At 24.6% G+C, this 24,039-nt stretch overlaps 1 protein-coding gene across 1 annotated transcript in view; it reads right to left on the reverse strand.

Moving 5' to 3' along the window:
• The window catches only part of LOC129610792 (high affinity cAMP-specific and IBMX-insensitive 3',5'-cyclic phosphodiesterase 8), a 114,912-nt gene extending 99,799 nt beyond the window's left edge, over nt 1-15,113 (reverse strand). Inside the window, exon 1 of the mRNA XM_055523509.1 lies at nt 15,016-15,113. The gene's annotated coding sequence lies outside the window, so the exon portion shown is untranslated. The remainder of the gene's footprint in view (nt 1-15,015) is intronic.
• Nucleotides 15,114-24,039: the final 8,926 nt, after the last annotated feature.

Consider the following 24,039-nt stretch of genomic DNA (forward strand, 5'->3'; position numbering starts at 1 on the left):
TTGTATTATGTTATGTATGATACAATAACATTTTGGATCTGGATTTTAATAAGAACTGTAAATTGCAATAAATTCACATGTCCACATATAAAATAGATGGAAAATTCTTTGACATATTCTTTGTTTTATTGTATAATTTATTTTGTGGCATAAATTTAGTACATAATTTTAGACGAAATGAATTTTTCAAGACAACACACAAAGGTGTATAACGTAAATATTGTTTTTATATTATGTTATCTGTTATATTGCAACATTTTGGATACGGCAATGTTAAAAACAGTTTTTCATCAGACAAAAAAGTACAAATGCTTAAAGTTTGCAACAGTTGTTTAAGCTCTCGGCCAGTGATTTGTTGGAGCTTTTTGGGGCTTCCTTCTTTTAGTCTTTGAAAACATTCCATTTAAAAAATATTCATGAGAGTTTCAAAGCGGTTAAAGCCGGAGGGATACGTTGCAGACCTATTATGTAACAATGGTAATATCAATAATTCAAATAAGACTTACAGCTTTCGAGTAAAAGCTGTTTAAATATGGAATTTGGAGTTATTTTGCGTTTAGGATTTTTTCAATTTTGATTTTATATTTAATTTGGTAAATAAAATTATACAAAATGCAGTACAACGGTTTTAGCACTAAATTTTTAATTTTTCAAAAAGTTATATTGCAGCATATCAATTTATAAATCAACAATAGGTTTGATTAGATTTTATGGTACGAGTTTTTAGTACAAGTCTTAGGTTTTATGCTATTAAGTATAATGAACCAAAGTCTATGAGCCACTGCAAAAACAACAAGTGATTCCAATATTTTACATAATATGCGTAAGTGTGCTTATTATTAAGAAGACAGCTTAAATTTATCTAGCTTAAGACAAGAAGAAAGAACAATTTTACACTTATTTAAATCAAGTATGTATATTAAATTCCGAAATTTGCGTAAAACTGAAATTTTATTTTATGAATTACAATTCGCCAAGAACAGCATTTTCAGCAATTCATATAATATTTGAATCTTATTATTGATCATTTAGGCACAAATATTTTTTTGCAAATTAAAAAAATTTTTTATTCATATTTGCCATAAAATATATAAAAAACATCAAATATGATACTTGATAATTATCTAACTTTAAATTTTTTTTTTAAAGAATTGTGCTTTGGTTGCACTAGACTAGATCTTTAATTTACGAAACAATTTTATCCGGGCCAGTATTGAGAAAAACAAATTAACGTATGAGTGCATTTGCACAATTTCAATATTACAGCATTTTAAATTTTGCGCAGCATTGATCTATATTGTAAATCACGAATTGATTGGTGTACATAAGATTTTTGAAAATATTGAAATTAAAAAGAAATGGAAAATGGCAGGATTATCCCCTAATTTTTTTTATATTTTAGAGTGTTTTATCTCCAGCATATTTTTTTTCTATTTTCCCAATCATGATTGTAAAATTGAATTTTTTTTACTTTGTATGCCCTGAGCGGCATTTATTATTTAAAATTTCTATGTATATTATTGTGAATAGTAGAATATAAATGTGTATGAAAGTGTTTTTTAATATTTAAATGCATTTATATCTATATACATATACACAGGTTGTGTGTAACTACATATTATGTATAATCTGGATTTCTTTTATTCATGAGAAGTTTATACCAGTACGAATGTATGTTCGAAGAGTATACTAAATTTGCCAGTCCGTTCGTCTGTCCGTTTGTCCCAATGATAACTCAAAAATTAATTGAGCTAAGTTCATAAAATTTTCCACATGATTTATTATAGCAAATGCCAGAACCCTATTTAAATTTCATATGATTGGGGTACTGGTTCGGGTAGCTGCCATACAAGTTCAAAATTTATTTGACTATATCTTCGAAACTGTAAAAGCTTTGGTATTGAAATTTCACTTTCTAAACTGTAAAAGCTTTGGTATTGAATTAGTAGTGCCAATATGTGTTTGGTAGAATTCGTTGAAATTGCTTGGTTCTTTCTGGTAGCTGCCATACAACTTCAATAGTATTTTTGCAATATCTTAGAAAATATTGAAAAAACAGTACTGAAATTTTGCATAAATTAATATGGCAATATGGCAACTTAAAATCATAGCCCCATAATCAGTAATAGCATATTTATTGGAATATAGGACAACAAATTCATACGGGTATCACAGAGTTGACAAGGTCAACTCTATTTTTTCTCGTTTTTATTTAAATTGTATTACATTATTATAACTTATAATATATTTGTATAATAAATTATATGTACATATTTTGTGATTTTTATGCGAAATTGCTTTTAACAAGAGTTATTATAATGGTGGCCTCTATTAAATCAGAAAATCGTAAATTTTATAATGGATTGAAATGCCAATAATTTAAAATAACTTATTTGATATCATCTTTGAGTCGCAAAAGGACTAGAGCAAATCGTCTGATGCAAAAAAAATTCTAATGATATCTTTTTTAAATTTTACGCCAATTGAAAATAATAACCTTATAAAATTGATAAAATAGAAAAATTATTAAAAAACATGCAAGAGCTCTTAAATAAACGTTTTTAGAGGAATGAAAAGAAAAACGGTGTACATATTGTATATTATTTCAATTGTATATATGTATGTACATGGTCTAATAAAAAAATTTTAAATTAAATTTTCACAAATTCAATTATTTATAAATTAATTTTATTGATGTGGTGAACATAGAATAAAACTATTTCAAAAGCTCCTTTTTCAAATACATAATATATGTAGAACTGGAAGTGTTTTTGACTAATGGTGACGAAGTGTGAAATGTTGATTTTAGCATCACTTTGATCCAAACTACAAGCATTTTCAAAATGCTTTTGGAAAGAGCAAACAACCATCTTAATATGATGGTTGTCTAATCTTATATTAACACAGTTAATTTTGGACATTTTTTTTGCCCCATACACTTTATTAATTTCTACGAAAAAGAAAAGAGTAACAGCAAAGTGACCTTCAAGAAATTGTCTTCATTTGACAAATGTGTCAATGATATCTTCTGATCGATGTGTAATAATATCACCAAATTATTTATTTTGTCACTATATATTAACGGTTTATTTTCATTTAAGTTGTCATCCTAAATGTTCTTAAAGTAAGACGACATCAAATGGGCTATAAAAAAGGTACATTATGAAATTAAATCAGAATCAGCAACAAACTTAGATTATATCTGGTAAACCCCCTGTGAACATTTTTTTGTCTTGTAAAAACTTAAGCTTCTATTCAATAGAACCAATATTATTATGCGAATGCTTTTATTGTGGGACTTACAAAAGTAATCCTTTTTTGAAAAGATTATTTTTTGAATTCATTTCACTTATTTACATATTATTATATTCAATGCACGTTTGTGTGTTGATATACAAAATAAAAAGCTTTTATTAAAATTTTTCCCTTGATTTTTCCTTATTCATTAACACGGGAACCGAATGTAGTTGGTAGGACATAAGAACCAAGTTACTTGACGATCGTACCAAGTGATCTTATTTATTCCTTGTATACAAATATAAAAACTATCGAAATATTTGTATATTGTTTACAGCACAGAAAAATTGAGCTGATCGTATCAACACTATGATACTCGTCCTTGAAACTTTTTTTCAGATTTTGCGGCAGTAACTAAGTTTGTTTGTCTTATTTTATAATATGTGCACATATCACTAAATTTTATATGCTAAATAACACTTAAAACGCAAACTAAATAAATAAACGTAAATGTTTCAAAATATGAGAAAAATATTTTTTGAAATTACATGGAAAGTATAATAAGAACTTTTACAACCACTATTAAATTTCATTGGTAAGGTCTACATTAATAAATACATTTATTCAAGGTTTACGCGCAGTATTCTTTTTGAATTGCGAGCTGTAAGGAAATTATTGCATTCGGACTACCTCTCTTCTTTGGTCTTGCGACAACTGCGTCGGGAGCTTTGTGATAGCATGTTGTGATTTTGTTTGTCTATCTTAGTTTTGTCACTGTAGCTAATGAACAGACGAACAGACAGACGTCAGTTACGAACAGACACGACTAAATCAGATATGGGTGTTTATATCGCCTATTTTTAAAATTTACACACGCCGTTATAAATTTTTTAGTACTTTTCGAATATCTTTTGTACAAATAAACAAGTGAAATTGTTGGAAATACGCCGCCGTTTAATTATTTTCCTACTTTTTATTTTCAGTCAAGATAACTAAGATTTAGTCAATATTTATGAAAAAATGAGCTCTAAAACAATAAGCAGTGATTACATAATATACTCGTATAAAACAAAAGTTAAATAATTATGTAGGTGTGTATATTGAAAAGTATTTTCAATATTGAAATCATATAGAGGAAAGACTATTTTAGTTGACATATTTTGAGATTTGGGATGTCATATAAAGTCAATGGATCATCCCTAACCCCTTTATTGAATTTGAATTTTATTCATGCTACATTGTTTTTTATATTTTCACATCGAAAAACCCAAATTTTTTTAAAATTTGTTTATTTCAAAAATAATTTTTGGAAAAAATTTTAATTTTATTTAAAATAAACTCAGATAGCCTCATGTGCACATTTTGTTTGCGTATACACAAAAATAATTTTTTCGCTCTTCATCACTGAGTATCCTCTCACCTGTACCGCTGGAAACGGCCTAACTGATTGATTTATATTATTTTGAAAATAAAATTTTGTTTTTATTAATAATTATATTTTTGTGTGTACGTGTATTTGAATTTCATTAAATTTTTTAACTTTTCAATTTATTTTCATTTAATTTTTGTGTATTTTAATTGAAAATAGCTATCATCAGATGGTCGACTTCCTATGGTATGAAAATAATGAATATATTTTCGTATAAAATTTTTCATTGCGAATAAACAACTCTGTTATTTTATGGGAAAACGAAGTGGAAGACGATAGGAAGTATAAATTTAAACATATTTTTACACCCTATAAACATAGTTTAAGTATAAATTGATTTTCCAATTTTTTGATTTGGAAAGACATGTATTCTGAGATTTCGTTTTAAAGAGAGTTTTAATTAAAAAAAATCTAATATAACGAAGAAAAACTTTCCTAGTTATTTATGAGTTTCATTTTAAAGGCAACCTGTACTGCATCCAGAACGTTATCAGCTCGTTATAAATACGATGCATTTATTTTTTTGAAGAAGCGTATTTCCGTTATTGAATATTATTCCGTTATTTCTGGCATATTTCTCCGATTAAAATTTATTGCAAAAGTCTTACTTTTAAAATTTCTGAATGTTTTGCTGATTATTCAGTTTTTTATTTCATATGCAAATTGCCATGATATTTTACGAAATATTTGAAAACAGTAAACTAAAAGTATTAAATTAATTTTTCTTTCAAAGGAAAATTTCTATTACATAGAGTACTTTGTATTTCTTTCAGTAATATATAACAAAGATGGAAGCATTCCTGATGATCCTATAAAGTATATTTCCTTGGAACCGAATAATTTTAAACTGATCCAAGCAAAAATTTATGGAATTGATTGATCAAATTTAAAGACAACACCCAACCATCTGCCCCCCCCCTCCCCCCCCCCCCCCCCCCTCACAACCGAATTTAATAGATCTTGTATTTGAAATATAAAATTTAGAAAATTTTTAATTACAAAATTTAAACTCCATTACAGTATTATAGGGTGTACAAAACCATAAAAAAACCATTAATTGGTTGAGCATTTGCACGCTTTTTTGTTTTGTGGTTAAAATTTAAATAGGAAACAATTAAATTCCAATTTGTTTTTCAAAGTAATGTGCTTATCATCAATATTAATAAGTATAACATATTGGAGTATTTGCAATTTAATCAAATCATGATACGCTCAAAATATAATTTTATTAAATACTTTTTAAATTCTCTTTCATTTGAAAAAATAAACGAATTCAAAATAGTTATCAAGTCAACGTCGCTTAGGAAAGTATTTTTAATTACATTAACAAGCCTTTCTCGCACATTCAACATTGGAATCATCTAAAATAAATAAATTGTACAGCATCCCCTCCACCCAAACATTTTATGTACATTTGTAAGTATGTATAATAACATGTTTGTAAAAAATTTTAAATAATATCGTTAAATCCATGTTATATGCTTGTTCATAAAAATTTGAGCAAGTACAAAGAAATGTTGGGGGCAAATTATTTCAATGTTAAGCTTACATTGAAAACACAATACTGCTTTAGGCAATTAAAAATTTATAAAATAAAAAGTAAAATTAAGTATATTAAGTTTGCACTCGTGTAATGTTTGTGCACAAAGTATTTTATTAAGTACACACATATATGTATGTATGTATGTATACAAAAATAAAATCATTCATAGAAAAAAAAATTTGACTAATCTAATATTTTTTATTTAGTATTTGCAATTTTAAAACAAAGTCTTATTGACCCACTAGTTTGAAAACAAGCACATTTAATTTTAATACGAAACACAATGAATTTTTGAAACTTTACGAGCTTATAGAATTCTTGCAAATAAAAGCGGATAGAAAGAAAAAGAACCTGGACCTTTTATTCAAATTGTTTTGTTGCATGATTCTAGGTAGAATGCAAATCTAGAAAATAGAAAAAATTTTACTAATGTTTAGCTTTGACAAAGATGCTTAAAGAGGTGTAAATTCGTTTTGTAAAAAAATTTTATTAGTTCGTAAAGAAAAAGCAAAAATTAGGCTTCTTTTTCTGTAAAAATTATGGCATAACTCTCTAATTTTGTTCGGTTCGGGTATTAGATTAGAATTAAGTTTGTTCTTAAGTCAGCACAAGTTTTGCTTCCCCTTTATGAACTAATATAACTTTTGCACAATATGGACTTATACCTCTTTGAACCTTTTCCACGGAATTTGGAGTTGAAATCGTAAATTTGCATTGTTATAAAAAGCGTGAGCGTAGATTAACGTGATTTACAATATTAACAGTCTTAACTTCATTGCATTCTGGCATTTTGGCATGTTGTTTTTGTGAAGCTTATGGATATTACTTGAAAATATTATTAATCAGGCCTTGAACTTACAGAAATAGTATCTACGTAGGTATATGCGAGTATATAGTTCCAATGTTGCAATTAAATGTACATTTAATATTATTTTCATTTTGGTTCCTTCACTCTAAGGTATATCATTTCATTTAATATATAATTTTTCATTGAATCTAACGTTTATAATTGAAACATTATTAAAATCTCACCATTTTAAAGTGAAAACTTGATAAAATTATCTATTTTGGTTCCATCATTTTGTGTTCATTAATTAGTTGATCAATTATTTTATAACCCAACATAAAAACGCCCAAATTTTATACATTTACTTCAAAAAAGGCAAAATATAAATAACATGGGTACAATTTTCAAAAATGGAATGTAAAAAAAATCTCTATAAATAAAATTATATGTACTTATATGTTAAAAGCCCTTTAACCTCAGAAAAATTAAAAATAGATCCGCCGATAATGTGAAATTTTATTGATTGTGAACCCACAATTAACCCTACTTTTATGGTCCTTTAATAAAATAAAAAACAATGTGTATACATAGCTAAAATTGGTGTACATATGTATATGGGTTTGAGTGTGAAAATATAATACACATCTAATTGATTCTTATAAAGGCTAATACACCAATTTACATATAATTAACACAAACGAAAATAAATGTTGTTAATGGACTATCAGTTTGCAATTAGGCAAAACAAATTTTTGTGGTAAGGTATCAACAATCAACATGGAAAAGGTGATAAATAAAAAAGGTTTTGGGCAGTCTATTGATATCCTTACTCACTTTTTCAAAAAGGCTTAATACTTAATGGCTTGAAACAAGTTAGTGTTCCCATTACACGTTCAAAAGCTTAAAATTTATATTTGGAAGTTAGCAATGCTAAATTTTTAGTAAATCTTACTCACAAGATTGCCGAAAAATTATTTTCATAGCAAATATTTTTTGTTCCATTATTAATTTTCGAAAAAGATGCGATTAACCACTACGATTATTACAAATAATAAACTGTATAAAAGCCAACTTAAATTCTTTCAAGAGACTGGTAAAAGTGAAATTATAACTAAAGAATAAAGCATTTTAAATAATAATTTTTGTACTGACGTAACACGCTTAATAAGTTCTTGGTGCATAAGTTGTTTTCAATATTTTGCTTTCAATATGAAAGGACAAAAAGTAATAAGTTCAACTTCATAAAGAGCACAACATGGTTTAATTAGTGCATTCTGTAACTCTTGACATTTGTTTATTGTTAAGCTTTTTACAAAATATCATCGGGAAAGGAACAAAATACAGTCTAACTATCTGTTAAAAAAATAAAATGCATACTCGTAGATAAAACAATTAAAATTTCCTGGATTTCAAGGATGCAATAAAGCTTTAAATTTATTCGTTTTTAATAAAATTAAAAAAAAATAAGTATTAAATAATATACTAATAATAGCATTCGATTATTCTTCTTTCCTAATAGACAGTCTAATATGCGTTTAGAACTATTACAATAATGATTTTTGAAAAAAAATTCAAAAACTATTCAATATTATAATTACTTGCAGATTTGTTGGACCCCACCCAATTAAAACTTTTAATTGGGAGCAAAATAGAAAAGGGTTTAATATTACTTTTAGCATAAGAATATTTGACATTTTACGAGTAGTGTCTAAATATTGTACGGAAATATTTTGTTTTTATAGTGTAGTTTATGGAACGTTTTCTGTAATTTTCTTCAATTAATATTAATTATAATTTTATGTAAGAAAAATGTAATCGAAAAGAAAAACAGAGATGCCTAAAAAAATTATTTTAGTAGCAGACAAAAAAACAATCCGGGGATCCTGACGTTCTTAAAAAGCTTTTTCACACTGCAATAAGTTGTCATTTGATTTCAGTACCAAAATCCTTACAAAAAAAATTACTACTGGAAAGGAAATTCATGCTTTCCAAATCCGGAAAATATGACTGCAACCATTCATAAATTGGCTCTCAATTGACTTTAGCATCTCTAATTATTTTCACCGAATACAGGCTTTCAAATATAATATGAAATTTCGATTTTTTTTACATTACCAAAAAATGCTTTTATTTTATAATGGCGGAAGAGTTTGTGTGAGGACTGTATTTAAAATGTGCCATCAACAGAAATAAAAAAAAAAAAACAAATTAGCTATATTAGAAAAACGTTTGTTAAAACTCTTTTTCAATTTTTACTAAATCGTTAAATTTTTACAATCAAAATTAAACCAAAAGAAAATTAGTTTAGAAAAATACCAGGGATTCGCTAACAAACACTCTTACAAATTCATTACTCTTGCAACTCAAAAAATTCTTTTTTTTTTTTATCAAATCTTTTACATAAATTTATATAAGGTTTTACAGTTAAGTGTGTATGTATACCTACTTATAGATTTTTTTTATAATTTCAGGAAAAAACTCTATTGAAGGTTACGTCAATCAATGTTAAAATAAAATGTATGATCCTAAAAATATGCAAAATTTTTAAAAGGAAAAGTTTAAAGAAATAAATAGCTAGCGAATTAAATTCGTTTCCTTTAAAGATAATTTTAAAATTTTAAAATTTTGACTAGCTAGTTATTAGTTAAAACATTTAATTAAATATTTAATGAAATATAAATTATTATCATTTATTGTTGATGGAATTACCCAAAATTGTTTCATGTGAAATAATAGATTGGAAATTATAGGAATTATAATATGAACGCTTTAATATCACACTTTCAAATACATAAATGAACCAAAAGAGGTTTATTGTCACCAAAAGTACAGTTTTTTGGAATTCTCAATGTGATGAAAATAGATTCGGGAAATTTTTTATGATTGTTTTAAACTTATACTTTTATATTCAAAAATATAATTGCGAAATATTAAATGACAAATACAAAATAGATAAAATATTTTCTCAAAACAAAAATCAATTAAAGATTAAAACAAAAGAAAAGTCCCAAAATATGCAAAAAAAGATGCGAAATTGTATCATGTAAGCAGTACATTTTTATAAGTATGTTGTGATGAAATGATGACATCATTAACTCCCATCATCCATAATAACTTGAATATCCAAATACAATTGACCATAAAATGATAGCCATTACAAAATTTTTCCTTTGTGTAATGTTGTAATTTAACTAATACATTTAGTAAATTAAATTCATAAAAGATTTTATCATGTACAACTGAATGTGGACAGAATTACAGACAAAAATTAATTATATTTAAATTGCTCTGTTGTATTACAGAAATAAGATTAATTAAATAATTAATAAATGTGCAGAGATGTATAAATGAAGAATAATTAATTTTCAGTTTATATGGAGTGTATATTTGGAGAATATAACTATGATGTGGGCAGATATTTTGTACCTTAATTAGGTACTGTATTCAATACTACTAATTTAATAACATTGTTGGCAATAATGTCGGATTTATATGACGATTATAATATGAAATTACTCAAAAGAAATCCTTAAAAAACGCGAATTTCGTTCCTGTTTCTTCTTCGAAACGTTTTTCGTTATTGTCCTAAAAAAAAACAAGTTTTTTTTTGCACAGCATTTTCTAAGAGAAATATGCAAGGTCAAGAGGAATAAATTAGAAAATATTACTTGCATTACAGGTAATCACCATAGAGAACATATTATATAGTTCCTGTTCATTACAGCCTTACTATTACAATAAAATGTACAATAATTTTTTACTTTGAAATTATAATTTGATCGTCTTAATAAGAATAAATTATATATATATATATATATATAAGACAGTTTTTTTTTAAAAAAGTATTTTTAGTTGTTTTGGAGAAAAGTGCTATATGACAAACCATTGGGTTGAGTCGCTGAATACCAAATCAAACAAATTTAAAATGATTATTAAAAATCAAAACAAAACCTTCAAAAATGCGAGTGGGTGTTAGTCGGAGATACTCTGGAAAAAATGAATCAATGGAGGAGTTAATCCATTTCCTTTAAATTTTTGCTTATGTTTCAGTTTATTGTACAATTTTTTTTTGCCTTTTTAAAACCTGTGGAGTTATGGAAAATTTCTAATTGTTTTTATTACTTTTTATTTTAAAAGACGTGCTTCAAAAAAACAAGCATTTCAACTTCAGTTTTGTGGAAATTTTTTTAAAATTAATGAGAAATTTGTAAAGGACCTCCTCAAATTAGCAAAGAAGGAACTTTATTTTGGTTTGTGAAAAATTAAACATCCGCCTATTTTAGGTTAACTTAATCTTAACTAAAAATTTTAAAAATGAAAATTTTATCTATTATAAAAGGAATACTATTTTAAGCTATTAATTGCAATCTTAACAATCTTTGACAAAAATTGCAAAGTTTGCGTCCAAAACTTTTATGCATAACAAGAATTTTTTATCTTTTTCTGCTGTACGTCAACCTTCTCGATTTATAAAAATTTGAAAATTTGAGAAAAAATTAAGACAAGGATCGAGAAAGACGCATGTCCAAAAATATTTTGAACAAATGTTATAGAGATTTGGTAGACCTTTTCAACGATTCCCAAGTTAGTAGTTCTAATCGTGCTGATTTTTAATGGTAAACAGAGAGGGACTTTTCTTATTAAAATATTACTGCCATATTGTAAAATTATTCCAATCTACAACAACATATTTTAATACATCAAATCCTTATTTTATTCTTAATTAATTTCAACATTGCATTGCGATTATAAACGGAAATATATCAATGATATTAAGAGAACAATGACTAATCCTAAGACTTTAAATATATTTTGACATCTTTCCAATTATATTTCCATTTTCCTATTTTATCGCCAACCGCCATCAAAGTCAAACTAATTATTAAATCAAACCCTTTCAAATTAATTGTTTTAAATAATTTGCAAATAATGGTATACATACACTATAATAACTATACACTAATAACTAGGGGTAGAAATCCCTTTGAGTAAATCTTTTGAGTTACGAATTGATGAATTTTCGATTTTAGTTTTTAAGTCATTCTAAATTAAATTGCATAACCGTAACACTAGTATAATTAAGTTGAGTTGCAACATAAATCTTTTGTAAGGAGCCAAAATATTAGATTTAATATAAGCCTAATAAAATTCGTATATGCTAGCATCTGTCAGTTTTGTTAAAAGCAAAATGGCGAAAACAATTTTTTCTTTGGAAAAGCAACATTTAACAGATTTTAATTTTGTTTAATATTTTGTAGCAAATTGTCAAATTTCGATGTAAATTCTAAGCTCAGTTAATTTTCTGTTCCGATTATTTGAAATGGCATTTATTGGTTTTTTGGTTTAGGTTTTAAAGGAGTGAAAAAATTATTTTCCATTATTTCATCTATTGCTTTAAAAACTGCTTTGTTGCTCAATATTACATTAATTTTGAGTTCAGTCACAGACTTAAAAACTTCTTTAAACCTTTTTGTAATATCTACTCGCTTGCTAGAAATTAATCTAATTAAAAAACATTTAATATTATTTGAATTTGGTTTCCCCGAGAATTTCTTCGATAAACTATATAAATTAAATATTTAATACAGAGAACAACAATAAAAACTACATACGAGTAGCAGAGACTAACTGTTTATGCTTATCTGAATTATATTATAATAATTAAATACATTTTTAATAAGTTCTCAAGGCTGCAGGTATTAAAAGATGAAGCTTAAAGTAAAATATTTGACAACGGTTTCAAAATTTCATAAATACTTGAGTGTATCTAATGCCAATGTTAAAATAAAATATCGTATTCCAAGATATTAATATTGTATTTATAATAATCTTTTTTGATGAAAAATAATGAACGCCTATTATTCGGTTCGAAAATTAAAAAAGCAACAAAAACAAAAGTAAACAATAAAAAATAAAAGAAGGGAGAATCTTTCAACCTTCCCTTTTAATTTTTTAACAATTTATTTTTCCCCTTAATCAATATCCTGTATCAACGAAATACAAAAAAATTAAATATATTTTCTTTTTAATCCTTAAAAGGACTTCATTTTGAAAACCCAATTTTATCTTTTTAATTATTCATTAAAGAATAGATAAAATTCCTGTTTTCTGAAAAATTTTATTAATTCTTAAATTTCAAATAAGAGAAATTTTATCGATATACTCGTATATATATATATTTTGGAATAAGTACATAATTATGCAAACGTAACCATAAACACAGTCAAATTCAAATAAATTTCTAATGATTTTCTCCTTTCATAAGTAAGTTCTGTTCAAGCTGTATTGCATATTAATGGTGGGTTATTATTTTGAACATAGTGCTTAACAAATTTCGTGTAGCCTAACTTAATATTTAAATTATTAGTAAGGATATTAGAATTATATGCTTATCTTTACTTAATCTCAGATCCCTAAATTTATTAATTATCTAAATATTACAAACGGATTGATAAATTTGTAAAATTCTTCGAAATTTATCCGCAAAAAAATTCAAAACTTCATTCAAAGTAAATAATGCTTAGTAAAAATTAACTAAGTTAGAAATAAGAAAATTAGTTGCATTTTTGATGTAAGCACATATAAATTTATTTGTAGAAAAGCAGAAAATTTATTTCGGATTCGTAACATAAAATGTTATCCTGTATAAGGATTTCAATTTCTTCCTAAATATGGATGAATTTCATTTTCAACAATTCTTTAATTTTAGAGCAGCAGAACAATTTACTCTTTTACAATCTTGTTTCTATTTTCATATCTTTAAACTTGAAGTTTTTACGATTTCTTTAGATAATTTTTTGGCACACATTAATTTACTTTCAAAACACATTAAAAACTGTATAAAAAATTTTAAGAAAAAATTTAGAAAAAATATTTCAGAAAAAAATCAAGAAGAACTTCACACATTGTGAAGAAACCTTACACGAATTGTTTTGAATTATTTCGTTAATTTAATTCGTAATTGTTAATTTTGCTATTACAAAACAAAGTGGAAGTCCAAATAGCTAGTTCATAAAACAAAGCAATAGTCTGTAAAGTAGCCCAATTAGCTTGAGAGAGTGAAAATGTTCTTAAGTTCTCTTTTATTGAAATTATTATCAATAATATACCAAAAGGATCCTATGCAATAAAATATTGTTGCATACGCTTGGGATAAGTCAAAAGAACCATTAGAGCTTTCTAATTATAATAGTTCTTTTAATTAGAAAATTAAAACAACCGTTAATATACTTAATGGTCGAATTCGACGTCTAATTGGCTGATTTGTGGAATAATTATAATTTTGGTGGCAATTTTGAGAGAAATTCAAAAAGGAAAATAAAATAAGACCATTTATCAATTACTACAAGCTGTTATCACCTTAGATTTCTCTAAATTACCATTATAATATTTAAAATTAAATAATGAAAATGATTTTAAGGTAACGGTTAATATCGACGGTAATATTTTTTTCTGCGCTATTTTGCAATAGAACAGAAAAATCGTAATTCTGTTGCCTGTTCAAAAAGATGTTAATATCAGATAATATACATATATTCGATATTAAGCGTATTTTTGTAGTTATGATACAATACATTTATCAAAAAATAGCATTTAGAAAAAGATAGCATAAATCTTTGAACGTCATTGTTTATAGAAGGGAATATAGTTAAATATTTTTTCTTAGAGAAATGAGCTTCTTATAATAATATCCATTTGTGCCTAAAAGACTCATGAATGGATAGACGAACACAAAGTGAAATTTATAAGCAGATTTTTTGTGCCAAAAAATGACGACATATAATGACTGCGATTGTGTTTTCTCATACGATTAGACTAATTTTATCAATATGTAATTTAAACAAAATAATGTTAGAAAATTTTACTTCTGCTTCGGAATCTGAACATTTTTATTCGATAAAATAATAAAATTCCTGGAAAATAACGCCTTCTAATGTATCTAATAAGAATTAAAGGAATAATATACAAATAATATTTTTATAGTCAAAAACAATATGTTGTAATAAAATTGCAACTTACCATTTATTATGAAATTATATAAAATACATACGTACACATTTATACACAGTAAGTAATTTTAATTAATTATTTCTTTCAGCATTTTTGTTCTATATTTATTTAATTTATTTCGTCTTTTTTTTTCTATTGAATTGTAATTTTGTTAATTAAATTTTAATGTAAATAAATAAATAGAAAATTTTAAATAGAAAATTTAGTATACATTTTATATGATATTCAATAATAGACTTGCATTTTAATAAAATAATTATATTCCATGTAATTTTATAGGTCGTCTATCAGTCTTGTTTGTTTTACATATATGTTTGTATAGTTGGTAATATTCACTTTTAATTAAATATTTTTTATAATTCAATTTTACTATTTTCAAGTTTAAATAAATTGAATTTAGAATATTTTGTTAATTATTATGTTTCATTACTATTATATATATAGAATGCACATACATCTATGGGACTTTATTAAAATTGATTGTAAACGATTGATTCTTGCGCACAATTATGTAATAATTTTTACCGGATTATTACAACTGAATAACACCAAAAATTTTTTTGAAAAATTCTTAAATTTCTGTTAAAAAAAGTTGATAAGCCTCGATTATAATAAATTGAAGGTTATTTCTGCTGGGTCATGTTAACCGATAAATATTTAAGTAAGCCATTCGTGTTTGATTCCTTTATTTTGGCACTTAGGATACCTACATTTATATTAATTTGCAATTACTTGATCTTGTTTTAAATATTACTTTTATTTCCAATAATATTTAAATTTTTTTTTCAATTTATTTATAAATTATTCACGTTCATCGTGTACACAAAACGATATGCAAATATGTAATAATGGCAAGAGAAAAAATTACAATAATAAAAACATATTATTGACGCGATAATTATGTAAAATAGAAGTTCATCGAAACCTTCAATAAATGAAATTTTTCATAAAAATTCTAAAAAGTTTTTTTTTTGTTTCTTGTTTGTTGAATTTCAATTAAATGATTCATTAAAATTATTAAATTGTTGTTGTTTCTTTAATGTACGTATTTTGATTTTGAAATTTTTTTTTGTAATTTTGGCGCACATACATACATGTGATTCAATGACACTTTTAATGAAATAATTTTTTAATATTCATTTGTAGTATAAAATTTTTAGTATTCTAGAATGATAAATAAAAAAAAAATAAGCAAAAAATGTTTTTATTAAAAATTTATTTTTAAAACATTAATTTTTATTGTTGTTGTTGTTGCATTTTGGTTCGTTTTCACTTTGGTGTATGCTTTATTTTAATTCATAGTGCAATGTTGTTTTGGGTGTATTAAAATGAATTTAATTATAGGTATGTATATTTAGATTTATTTTTTTTTTAATTTTTGAATATTTTATTTTATGTAATAAAAACAAAATTTTTAAGAAATTCAAAACAAATCAGATATCCAAAAACACGTAGTTCGATTGTGAGTAGTTGCAAGTATTGGCACTCAATGTATTCTTAAATTAGCCTTAACCCTTAACTGTTCCTCGATATAGTTCTTTCAACTACGTATAGAATTTGTGTTAGTGGAATGAAATAATTTCAAATTCAAATACAGTGCAAAAGGTATGAACGACAATCCATAAAAGCACACTTTTCATAAATTGAGTATAATTCAGACAGTGCTATTATTTTACTTTAATCCTGTATTAAGTCATTGGTTTCGCTACTCTACAGTATGAAATGTATGTTAATGAAATCAAGTAATTTCGTACATGTGACATATAAATGACAGTCCATGATTATAATTACAATTGACCAATTTAATGTACACCAAGTAAACATACGACATAAATTTTATTTTAGCCCTTATACAATACATACTTCCAATTATTTGTATTACTAACATATATTACTGGCATATAGTATTAGTATTAGCAATAATTAAGTGTCTTCTTAATATTGCAAGTGCAAGATTTGTATTTCGATTTGGTTAATTTCCTAAAAACTTATTTTTTAAAGTTCTTTTGAAGAAAGTTATAGACAAAATTTCTAAAATGTTAGAAATTGAAAGTTATACAATGATGAATTTCAATTTGTTGCCTAAGAGTGCTATACCTAAAACATTTAACGTTGTGGGAGTATAACCCTTAATATTTAGTTATTTAAAAAAAAACACAAGAAAAATCACAAGGAAAAAAAACAAAGCATAAACAAAAAAAAATGAAAAGTACAAAAAAATATTTCTAAATTTCTTCCTCTGAGGTTTTTAATATTTAATTTTATATTACACCCGTGTGCCAAATCATAATGTAATAAAATATTCAATTATAACTTTTAAAATTTACAACTTGAAGTATACAATGTTGAACAAAATTTTTTCGTATTTCTTTGTAAAGAAAAGTTTGTTTGCAATGTTGGCAAAATGATTTTTGCATACAATAACGACTAGTAACTTACTAGGCGACGACTAGTAATGTAAACTTTTTTAAGGCAAAATACCCATTTCAAGATGAATTCATTCCCATTTAATCTGACAATAATTAAGTTTTAAACAATATTTAATTTCCTTGACTATTAATTGATAGAAAAAAAACGCTTGATGTTTCACTGCCGCAGCATTATGCTCCAGTTGGAATAATGTGTGACATATTAAATTTTTTGTTTTCTTTTTGAGGAAATGGAGAAACGGACTGAATTAGGCGCACAACTAATCATGTGTTTTTTTCAACAAAAAAATTTGAAATTGAAATTACTACTCTTAAAACTTTTATTTATGATCGTATTTTCTAATAATAAGTCGTACCTCGATTCTTTTGCTTAAACATAGCCATATCAAGTTATGCTTAAATAACTCTACTCGCATGAACTCAATTTTTGATTACATACTCAAAATTATGAATAAGACTGACACAAGTGTAAAATATAAATATATATGGACATATATGAACTACATAGCTACCAATAGTTTTGTTAATGTTTCAGAAAAAATATTTTCAAAATCATTGCTTGTCGTATTTACATCGCTTTTCGTGTTTAAATAACATTACTTTGAAGTATAGAACTACTACTTTTTAATTAGCTGATAATTCGCACAATTATTAATAAAAAATTACTAGTTTTCGGATATTTTATAAATACAAGAGCATCTACCAAGTATTACAATTTACTTTGATCATATTACATCAAAAGGAGAAAGAAACGTGAATATTAAGGACAAAAGTTGTTTTATACAATCTAATTTTCTAAAATAATATAAAATCATCTTTAAACTCTCACTTTTCTTATTTGTCAGACACATAAAAACTATGAAGAATGAAACGAAATATTTTCCTTTGTAAAGCATTAAAATAAAAAATTCCATTTTGTTTTCCCTTGGACTCTGACCAAATACGATTTTGCTTCATAGAAATATGATTAATCAAATAACTTAAAGTTTTGTGAAATTGAAATTTATTTCATATTTTTAATTTCAACAAAATTCAAATTATTTTGAGCAAAATCTTTTAAATCAAAAATGGTTTTTGCCATTTTAAATGTAATAAAAATGTTTAATTTTTTGTTTGGATTTTTAATAAAATCAATAAAGTTTTTTTTTTTTTTGGTTTTTATTTTTATTAGATAAGAACTTTCGCTATCATGAAAATCAATTGTTATTTTAACAAATTTGAAAAACTAACGGTAGATTCTATTTTTTATAATAAATTTCATATATTTTGACTAAGTGTGTGTTTGTGTGTACCTTATCAAAAATATAATATAAATATTTGATAATTTCATGAAGAAAATAAGGTATAAATAAATAATTTCTCCTAAACTTATGCAATTTTTTCGATATTATATAAAATTTTACTGTATGTGTTTTATTTTACTGTAAATTTTACTGTACCGGATTTAAAAAAATCTACTTTATTTTACCAAGGTTTAAAATGTTGTTTAATTTCTTTGTTTAAATTACACAAAATTACTATTAATAAAATAATAATAAAATAAAATTTAAAAAATATCAAGTAAAATTTAAAGCATGCTTAATTAATAATAAAAAAATATCATGGCCAAATGGCAAAGTAATGTTTGATATAAAGCGCATATTGTGCATAAAGTAAATAAATTTTTGTAATATCTAATATTTTTTATTATTTTCTATTTTATCTCATTATTATCTATTAAAACAATATGCTATGCGACGCATGCCAAAAAGGTTCACTGGCCCTTTTTTTTTAAAGTTTAATATTGCATTTAAAATTTTTATTAAGTAAGTATAAGTACTTTAAAATTATTACTTAATAAGTATTCGCTTATATCGTTTTTTCTACTATAAATTCTATAAATGTTGGTAAGGGTAACTGAACATCTAAAAGTTGTGTTTTTATAATTTTTTATTACTTTTATTTTATAGTATCTATATAGAATATAAAAATTTTCCCAACTTTCAAATTGTATAAAACTTTGATTTTCTTAGACAGTTTTTTTTTTCATTTATTTATTTACTTATTTTTTTTTATTTTAAATATACATATAATATATACATATTTATAAATATATAGGTATGTATTCATTCACTCTGTACATGCACATCATATTCTGTGCTCGTATATATTATGTTTGTAGGTATATTAAATAATTTTTATTTAACTAATTTCTTGTTATTATTACCCCCCATTTTTTTTCTTTTTCTTATTTTATTATTATTATTTACTAAATTTATTAGCATAAAAAATGTAAAAAATGAGAAAAAAAATTATAAATAATAATAAATAATGTATTATTATTAAAGCGGAGCAAAGAATAAGAAGAACAAAAAATCAGTATTTATGAACATCGCCTCAAGAGTCAAGATTTGCTTTTTTTTTTGATTATTTTAAATAAAATAAATCGGCGAATTAAATTTAAATATAAGAAAAAAAAAAACTAAACCACGTTCAAGTACATTAAGGTGTACATACACATATGCACATACATATTGAAAAATTCAATGAATAAACCGCCTGTTGCTTATGCTTTCTAATAAATATACGTGAGTACAAAATAAATACCTACATGTTTGTATGTTTTGAATACTAAAAAGCATAAGATTTTGAATATTTTTTTTTTTCTTATTTTATATTTACATACATGTCTGTATATATCAATTACATTATGTATGTAATTTATGCAAAATAGATTAAAATTAATATTTTCAATTTGAAATTTTTACACAAACTTTTTTGATTTTTAAATTTTTAAACATACTGTAAAACTTTACTGTTCTTATTATTCTACTGTTATTATTATTTTGATTATTACATTTATGTTAACATATTTACTTATTTGTAAATTCAAATTTTTCTATTTTAGGTTAGTAACGCGAGTTACATTTATATTAAACTGCAATAATATTATAATCGGCCACTCTTATTAACATATTTTGCCTATTTTTTCATATAAAAAATATTATTTTATATTTTTCTTACTTTTTTACATGAAAAATTTGATTATAAATAATAATTGTATGTACATAATAATATTTATTTAGTTTCTTAAGAAAAAAATACAAATATGTTAATGACAACGGTACGAAATTGTTAAATTATTCCGCTAAAAATTCATATTTATGTATGTATGAATATATTTCACTTTTATTGTTTTGTTTTTTGTGTTCTTATATTTTTACAATTTTTATTCTTTTTGAACGCGAAAACAACCAACAGGTTTGTTGGTCCTCGTTGAACTGAGTACACACTTTGTAGTTATACATTGTGTAAAAAAAATAATACTACACATTCATGAATACATACATACATACATATAAATACATTTTCATCTACCCATCTAATACATAATAATATTATTTAGATTGAATTCTTCTCAGACGAAAAATTTCTTTTGAGGGTAAATTTATAATAATAAGTTTTGTGTATACATAAATGTATAATGTACATACATATATATAAGTATGTAGATATGTACATAGTAATAATATATATTGTGTACATAATCAGGGATGATATTCATGCTTAATGATAATGGGAGCAAATCGAATAAAAAATTTGTATAAAAAATAAAAATTGTGTTTAATTTTTTCTTGAAAGCTTTAATCGACGTAATCACATAGTATAACGTATTTATATACATACCCAATGCATATCAATATATTTGAAGAAAGAAAGCTTTTACTTTTTAGATAAGGGAAAAATTTCAACTTATAAGCGTTAAGTGCACAAATTGAATTTTTGCCTAATTAATATTTTGTTTCGATAAGTAATTGTAATTCAATTATTAAACACCCTCAAATATTTTTGCATGCTACTCTTTTTTTGTTATAATTATCACATGGTTGTGATATTTTTTCAGAGCATCTAGTAATAATATTGAAATAAATTTTATGGGAAACAAAAAATATTTATAGAGCATAATATCAGATTTGTTTGAAATCAAATCTGAATCAAATGCGCGTTTAATTTGCTATTTTCACATGCAGCCCATTACTTTCAATATTTTATGACAAATACTCACATAATTCTCTACAAAATATGCAGTCCCGTGGTTTATATAAAATAGAGCATTTACCTTTAAAACTTTAAGTCAGCTCTAATTTATTTACCTTTCGGTCTAAAAAATTTACTTAAAAGAAGAGTATTTTTATTAAAATGTTCATTCGTACAAATTTATGTACGAAATTTAATCTTTCTATTTTGAACATTGTAGATTGAACGTTGTTACAATAAATACTTAATTATCTTTATATTTCTTTAAATACCACTTTTTTGCCTTACTTTAATTTGAAAATTAAAAATTTGGATTTATGTCCTGTATTTAATTCTTTAAATCCAAAATCAAAAATAAAGTACGAAATAAAAAAATAATTATAGCAATCTCTTATTACATTAAAACTTTAAGTGTGACCGTTTTTTAATTAAAATATAAACAGTAACTAATAAATTTGTTATCATTTATAATTAAAAATTTACAAATTTGCACCTAAATAAAAGAGCCGCCCCTGGACACTTCATATTACCTTAAGCTTTTATGTGTATGTATGTCACTACGTGTTTAGAATTTACGATATACCAGTACGAAATTTATTAAAAAATATAATACATAATATATTTAGAAAAGAACGGCAAATTAAAAAAGAAAATATTCAATAATGTGAGAATTGTTTACGATATAATGAAATTACATACATACATAAATTCATATACACTTTATGTATTTGTACACTGATAGACGTGCGTTAATATCGTACTTATACATTATACGAGTATCTATTTATGTTAGTCATAGTATGTTTAAATGTTAATAATATCTACATACATATTGGGTATTCCAGAATTTCTGATAATTTGAGTATAAATGCAATCCGGCAGAGTGAAATATTTCCCAAAATAAATAACGTTAATTTTTTTTTTCTTAATAAAAATTACAAAGTTTTTAAAATGTTACCTTTGCGACGGTAATATTTGAAAATTTGAATTTTTTCTAAAATTCTTTTCTTTAATCGTTTCTGTGAAATATACGTTTGGGTTTGGCGTTGGAAAAAAGTCGGAAATTTTTTTAAAATATATTATTTCATTACAACGCTTAATACATGTCGAAAAATATGTGTAACTCAACTTCGAATTTGATCGTAAATTAATGAAGGATTTTTAAATTTTCTCTTCTATTTTAAAGAATTAATCTGGAAAATTAAAATGATTTTAATCGTGAATACTATTTGTCATCGACAGTTTTATACAACTTTCAAATCCGATATTTACAAGCTACGATATTTTGAATTAATGTAAAGTTACTATGTTATAAAAATAATTTGACTTTGGTAATTAACTATTATGCAATCAATCTAAAATTACTACAAGTTAATTACCACTAAAATAATAAAAACTAGAGTATTTCTTTTAGATTTCAGTTCTTAATTTTAATTCATTGTAAGTTACTATGCTATAGACTACGTTAGAGTTCTATTGTTTTGGATTCGATCTACTAAAACTGCGATGATAATTAATTTCCCATTAAAGTAAAAATTGAATGCAAGATAGACAAAATATTCTATAGTTTAATTTACTCTCTTTTCTGGAACATTTTTCACGCCACCTCTCTCTTATACTTGTATCCTCTCTTCTTATGTTCAACAGTTTTTGATTGAATGAAGGGATGTTGGAATTTATTTCTTTTTTCTTTTTTTTTCTTTATTCTCTTTCATGGTTGTTTTGAAATAATAACAAAAAAAAAAGTAGAGGTTAGAGAGGAAAATATTTTATGCGTTTTTCTTTTAAATTTTTCTTTTTTTTTAAATTTCGCCTTTTTAAAAGTTATGAAGAAAAAGATAATTTTCTCCTTAGAGATTTGAAATACGACTACATTAATATACCGTTATAATAAGGACAGTCTGATATAATATGCGTTTGTGGTTTTGAGTAAAAGAACTTTTGAGAATAATCTGTTGCGCTATTCTCAATTTAACTTCTTGATATTAAATTTAATACAGTGTGCATGAGAACTTAGGAGCTTATTGCTAACAAAATTTTCTAACATTGTAATTGGAAAACTACAAATTTATGGTTACTTAGAATTAATTAGGCAAATATAAATTATAAGTATTGCAATATAAAATAATAAGTATTCTATACTTTAAAATACACATTATGAGGTAAGCGTAGTCTTTATTCGTGAAATCTTAATATTATGCTCAGCAAATATACAATAAAAAGAGGAGACAGCACTAAATTAATAGTATTCACTTTATTATGAAAATTATTTTAGTTTATTGGCATTTGAATTTTATATATCCAATTTAAATTGTGACAACACAAATCTTACATCACAAATCTTAAATAATCGAAACTACTTTTTCGAAAATGCAACTACTTTTTCGAAAATTGACTTATCAATCGAAACAAAAGCTGCAAGTTGATTCTAAGATGTTTGTTTTGTTATTTTGCGATATTACATTCTTGGTGATTCTTTCGAGAATTTGTACTTATAAAAGAATCTGATTTGGTCAGCAAGTTGCCGATCGCAATGTTTCACTTAACATGTGTTGCAGAAGATTATGAAAATGCCTTTTCAATACTC

The sequence above is a fragment of the Condylostylus longicornis genome, unplaced genomic scaffold, assembly GCF_029603195.1.
Source record: "Condylostylus longicornis isolate FDR11 unplaced genomic scaffold, ASM2960319v2 ptg000048l, whole genome shotgun sequence".
Lineage (NCBI taxonomy): Eukaryota > Metazoa > Arthropoda > Insecta > Diptera > Dolichopodidae > Condylostylus > Condylostylus longicornis.